The following is a 7,143-nucleotide window of genomic DNA, read 5'->3' as shown; positions in this document are numbered from 1 at the left end:
TTTTGAGAGCTTTTATCCTCAATATTTACCAGAATTGGCTTTTAAAACGGTTTTATTGGGTAATGAAAAATGAAGGGAACAAAGTAATTATGCAGTGATTGAGTCTGATACAGATGCATAGGGGAATCAATTATCGAGTTGGGATTATGCATTACTATTCCTGAAAGGTAAAAACAGTTTTGTTTTAATGGTGTTTTGAATGACTTTACAGCTGTTTGTTTTTTTCTTGAATAGTCATAACGCACCAAATAAGGTCAAACATTTATGTTTAAACAACATTTAAGTATGGAGGGACCCTGGCTGCCCTACAAAACTCACCCCTTGCGGCCCTGGGGAATCTGAAAAAGTCCTGTGGAAAGCATTAAACAGCTCAAATGAGATTTCTGTATAAAATTATTTGTAAGGGGCAAAATGTTTTATTTACATTAACAACAAGGCTCTAGTGATGACTTCACATGCATGGGCTCCAAGTATTTTATTCACTACGGTTGAAAATCAATACTATCACAACCGATATGAGGAACATTTCTTAGTCTTACTTCAAATAAAATAGTCCAAATTCATCCATATTTCACACATTTTAATGGTCCTGTTAATTACATTTCTACATAAAATGCAAAGTGAAGCATACAAATCCGCTAGAGTTAACAAAACACTTTCAACTATTTGATTTATAAAAAAAAAACACTTTCACTTTCTATTAATTATCAAAAAATGTTACATTAACGATTCTAGCATAAGAACTTTGCGTAAACATCAAGTCATGTAATTTACACATGCTAAGTGCGAATACCCTGTCATAATTGGACATAATTTTTTATTGTAAAATTAGCTTCAAACAAGCAACTTTACTCATCATTAATAACAGCAGACATTTATTTTATTTCAGAAGCCATGATTGAGATAACTTGCAATGACAGATTGGGGAAAAAGGTGCGGGTAAAATGCAAGTATCCTTTCACAAAATGAAACATTACTTTCTGATTATAAAATTGTGTTTTTATGCCCCCGGATCAAGAGATCGGGGGTATATTGTTTTTTGCTTGTCTGTCTGTCATTCATTCATTGTGTGTTTCCCCAAACTTTAACCGTGGTTAAAGTTTGATAAATTTTGCAATATAGCAACTTCATATTTGGCATGCATGTGTATCTCACGGAGCTGCACATTTTGAGTGGTGATTAGTCAAGGTCAAGGTCATCCTTCAAGGTCAAAGGTCAAATATCATTGTATTTTTCTTTCCTTAAACTTTAACCTTCATTAAAGTTGTGTCATAGCGTTTTGAATATTGAAGAGAGCAACTTGATATTTGACATGCATGTGTATCTCATGGAGCTGCACATTTTGAGTGGTGAAATGTCAAGAACAATGTCATCCTTCAAGGTCAAAGGTCAAATTTATGGCTTCAAAGCTGCGCAATATGGGGCATTGTGTTTCTGACAAACACATCTCTTGTTTAATATGTTTTTCTTATAAGAAGCACATGTACTAAGTACATGTACTTGGTTACTTTTTAAATAACATACTTATTATACTATATAAATGCCTTCATCTACAACTGTATTTGTAAAATAGGCAGATGATTTTCAAAATAAGGAGGTGAATCAAATTCAATTTTTACTAAATCTAAAAAAATAATTCAGTAAGGTAAGCACTAATTTACCCACCCACCTCCCTTATGAAGCCCCTGGGCTATATTGTTTTATCAGGCTTAAATTATCGTTTGTTTCATATGTGTTTTTACATGTTTTTTGTATGCTGTGCTTAATCTCAGATTATACACAAGATTTCAACATTAAACTTCATGCGTGTATACATATCAATGAGGGGAATGCAATGCATAATTATAAACAATGATGTTACACTTCTTTAGAAATGCTATTATATGTTTCATTAAACCTTTTTACTGAACTGTATCTATGAATGATTCTGTAAGTAGTTTGACTGTTGTGCAAGCAATGGTCACCCATCCATAACATTTTTGGTAAGGGATACATGTGTCAATACAAATCAATGCAATGAATCTGCTTGTTATCCCCGCCGAAAAAAAAATCAGAGGGGATATAGTAATTGGTCCCATCTGTCCGTCTGTCTGTCCGTTCGAAACTTTTTCCGGAGCATAACTCCAAATCTATTCAATTGATTTACTTTAAGCTTAGAATATAAACAGATGGCAACTAGGAGAAGTGCAGTGACCAAGAACCATAACTCTATCTACCTTAGTCTTTGAATTATTTCCCCTTTTATAAAACTTTAAAGTAAATTTTTGTCCGGAGCATAACTCTAAATCAACTAAAGGGATTTACTTGAAACTTAAAATATAAAAAGATGGCAACTAGGAGAAGTGCAGTGACCAAGAACCATAATTATATCTGCCTTAGTTTTTGAATTACCTCCCCTTATAATTTTAAAGTAAATTTTTGTCCGGAGCATAACTCTAAATCTACAGAAGAGATTTACTTGAAACTTAAAATATAAACAGATGGCATGTAGGAGAAGTGCAGTGACTAAGAGCCATAACTCTATCTACCTTAGTTTTTGTATTATCTCCCATTTTAATTACAAAGTAATTTTTTGTCCGGAGCATAACTCTAAATCTACTGTAGGTATTTACTTGAAACTAGAAATATAAACAGATGGCAAGTAGGAGAAGTGCAGTGACTAGGAACCATAACACTATCTACCTTAGTTTTTGAATTATCTCCCTTTTTTTAATTACAAAGTAAATTTTTGACCGGAGCATAACTCTAAATCTACTGAAGGGATTTACTTGAAACTAGAAATATAAACAGATCGCAACTAGGAGAAATGCAGTGAACATGAACCATAACTCTTTCAGCCATAATTTTTTAATTATCTCCCTTTATTTGTTTTACAAATATTATTCTACTCCTTGAAACACATACAAGCAAACACATTTCGGCGGGGATTTGGCACAACTGTGACAAGCTCTTGTTTATAATAAAACCACAATTGTGATGTTTTACCTTTGTCTTGTGAGTTCCTTAACCTGAGCTCAGTCCAGATGACACTATTGGAGATCTGAAGAAACTAGTTGCAGCACAGACTGGCACACGAGCAGACAAGATCGTCCTCAAAAAATGGTGAGTCCTGTTCACATTTAAATTGAAATAAAAAATGTTAATATTATATTGGTGTTGTTTTTTTGTGTGATAAAAAATGTTGTTTTATGACATATTGCTAGTGTTTGACGTTAAAGGGTTGGCAGTACAATTTTGTAGTTGGTCTGGGTGGTTATGATTTTTTTCCTGTGCCCAACACATTCTGCATATTGCCAGTAGATAACCATTTACTATAATTCCTTTTTTAAAAGATCTTGCATTTAAATCTGTTTGAAAAATGAGCATAATGATTGTATTAATTTAATTTAAGTAGCATTTTGATGGTTACTGGTTTATCAGGAATTGTTTTATAACAGTCAAAAACAATTAATTTCATACAATTTTAATGTGTCCTTATATCAGTTTTGAAAAACTATTTTTAAATTATTTTTTTTTCATGCATTTAAACAAAAATTTTACTTAACCAGATTTTAGCATTATTGTAACAATTTAACAAGCTCTTCTTTTAATTTATTTTAAAATGAACTGTATTTTTCTGTTACAACACTATGTTCTTTATAGTTTCTTCTACAAGCTTATTTGAGCTATTCCAAGCATACTTATTCATACAATTATTGTTTAAATTTTGTAACATTTAGATTCCTTCCTGTTTTCAGGTACACAATATTCAAAGATCATGTGCAACTTGCAGACTGTATCCTTACTTGAAATATATGCATTGGATTTAGCTTTATTTGTACAAAACAATTGTACCCAGCAATTGTTTTATAATTTTTAAATTCACCAAATTTGCGAGGTCTGAAAAGACCCATGTCATTCCAAAATGGGCGAAATAATTGTTAGAAATTGGAGCCTTAATTTTAAACTTCATCTCGACTATAAATTTTCTTGGAAATGTTTCAAGTTATCACAGCTTTATGAAGCAGATCCAAGGACAAGTGATTTCACATTTGTGCTAAACTTTGGTTCCAGGTTTGATCCCCTTATCTACGCTAACCTTCTAACTCCTCTTCAGCAAAAGATGTCAACAATTCTTGAAGCGGCTATGGCTATATGGAAAATTCCTGTTTCACACAATATAATCATTATTCTTTCTTAATTGGGATTTTTTTCGTTAAGCATAATACCTAAGCAGGTATAAAATGTGTCTTTTTCAATTAATTATCATAAATAAAGATTGTATTTTAGATTGAATAAATAAAAGGTGATATTCAAAACTGAAATTCAATATTTTTCATGGATCTATCTATGATTTTTGTAGTTCAGTAGTTGTTATACTTTTCAAGATTATATAAAATGTGCCATATCATGCAAAAATGGTTGTTATAACATATCCAAACATTTTTGCTCTAGATATGCATTTATGGTCTGATGAGGAGTTATAAGTTCTCTTAATGACCGTGAAATCTTGCGTTACTCAGGAGCTACGCTAGCTGCATATTGCATAATACCCATTTTTGCTAATTTGTCCCTCACTTTGGAACTTTTTATGTCCCCCACCACTTTAGTGGGGGACATATTGTTTTTGCCCTGTCTGTTGGTTTCTTTGTTTGTTTGGTCAAAATTTTACATTTTGCAATAACTTTTGCAATATTGAAGATAGCAACTTGATATTTGGCATGCATGTGTATCTCATGGAGCTGCACATTTTGAGTGGTGAAAGGTCAAGGTCATCCTTTAAGGTCAAAGGTCAAATATATAGCTTCAAAGCGGCGTAAAAGGGGACATAGTGTTTCGGACAAACACATATCTTGTTTATAATTAATATTTATTGTTGTTAGATTTTTGATCAGATTGGACAATGTGCATAGTAAGGCGTATAGCCTTACATGGTACACAGTTCACACTTTTCCTTGACCACTCCTTAGATGAGATTCATGACGGTATGAACCTGGAACTGTATTACTCATGAAGACCATCATTATCACCATTCTTCAACACAACACTACGTTTCGGCAATGTATCATGCTACAAGAGGATGATTTGACAGTGGACACATTGCTGATTAATAAATGCCATCATACTTATATAGAATTTGACATCAATCTAATCTTTTAGTTTATATCATTTAAATCATTCATCGACACGTCGTGTGGGTAGTGGATCCTTGGATAAGAGTATGACGTTACGTTAGACATTGCGTGATTTTTAGTCTTAACAATGCCATGAAAGACGTATATGAATACCAATATGTGATTTATTCTGATTATTTGTATTGCTATGAAGCCCTTCAATAACTGTATTTTCTTTTATTGATTGGTGTACATTAATAATCATGTTATCAATTTCTCACAATTTACAGAAGTCAGATTATTCGTATGGATTTTTCGGTGTCAGTGATTGTCAATTGGATAATCCCATGTCTGTGTTTTAATGTGTTCTTAAAATTGTCGTTAATTTTATATGTGAATAATTCACTGTCATGCATAACTTTGCAACTTGTTCATACACAATATAATTTTGTGATTAAATACTTTTAAACAGTACATTTTTTGTTATGACTATGCCCACAGCCGTCGAATGGGAAGTCTATTACTGTTTACCTGTACTTTGGTCTTAGGTGATTCCTTCAATATAATAATATGTCGTGTTCAATGAAAAAGGGGTTTAATGCGTGTGCGTAAAGTGCTGTCCCAGTTAAGCGGGTGCAGTCCACACAGGCTAATCAGGGACGACACTTTCTGCCTAAACTTAATTTTTGCTAAGAAGAGACTTACTTTAAACAGAAAATATCATACAAGCGGAAAGCGTGCCTTATTAGCCTGTGCGGACTGAACAGGCTAGTGCACATGTCATGCATTAAACTCCCTTTTCACAGAGCACGGCTCATATTAAATAGACTTCAACCTACGATCATCCAAAATTGTATCCTTTTGTTATTTAGGAGGACATGAAGAAGGCTATTAACTTCGATGTCTAAGGACAAGGGCACAGGTGCTTGATATATATTTGTTTACGCGCGTATCTTAAGAACTTTCTTAACTGCCATCATCTCAATTCGTGTGCTTTTTGCTTGGGTAATAAGTAGGACACCTATTTATTTTAATTTCATTGCTATATCAGTAAGAAAGTGATAAGCGTCTTTATCGTATTGGTATCCGCTCTACATGTATATCTCGACTTTACTCGCTATGAAACTTTTGAGCGGGATAATAAAATTACAGCTCCCTCTAAGAACATTCATAGCAAGTAAAATCCAGATATAAAGCGAATATTTATACGAAATAAACGCTAATCACATTCTTAATGATATTGAAAGTGAGTGGCATTTAAATATAAAACAAAAGTACTACAGGGGGGTATAAAAAATTCTTATTTCGGCACGGACGTCGTCATCTTGACTTTCTATAAAAACTATAAAAAGCCGCCGGTTGTTACTGGCGCGGCAAAAATAAGTAGGAGTAGTTGCAATGTGTCACACCGGTCTTACTGACCTGTGTGAATGCGCGCTAAGCATTGTGGGAAACGGACTTTTTTCCATCATGGCGTTTGTAAACATAATAAACACGGAAGTGAAAAATGGTAATTAATTATTATCAAAAACAGGCCCATTCAAACCGGGCCAGCTGTAATATATACATGGATGCAGTTTGTGCTTCAAAAGGAGCCACTTTTCATGTTTGTATTGTTTGCTAAACACGTTGCAAGACTGTATCTTCGAAATAGTAAATAAATCAAAATAATAAATAAATATTTATAATTAAATACCTGCTGAAATTTGAGAAAGTAAACGATTTAAAATAAACGCTGTGAACATTACAAGGAATCTTACATGTAGGCCTCATGTGTGAGAGGATTAATCAGGGATAAAATAAATGGAGTTCAAACTCAAAGGATCCAACATTTTGAGGAGGACGTCATGGTATCTTGGACATTTGGCACTTTCATATATTTATTTAGTAGATACTGAAAATGCTGAATGTGCTAATTGCAACATCAAAGACAAGCAGGTGAGATTTTTACAGCTTTATTTTTCTTGACATAATGTTGTATGTTTTCCATTTAATTTATATGGCGCTCTAGTCTTATTTATAAGACGCGCAAAGAATTTAGAGATACTTT

The sequence above is a fragment of the Dreissena polymorpha genome, chromosome 7, assembly GCF_020536995.1.
Source record: "Dreissena polymorpha isolate Duluth1 chromosome 7, UMN_Dpol_1.0, whole genome shotgun sequence".
NCBI classification, from domain to species: Eukaryota; Metazoa; Mollusca; class Bivalvia; order Myida; family Dreissenidae; genus Dreissena; species Dreissena polymorpha.
This window is presented reverse-complemented; position numbering follows the sequence as displayed.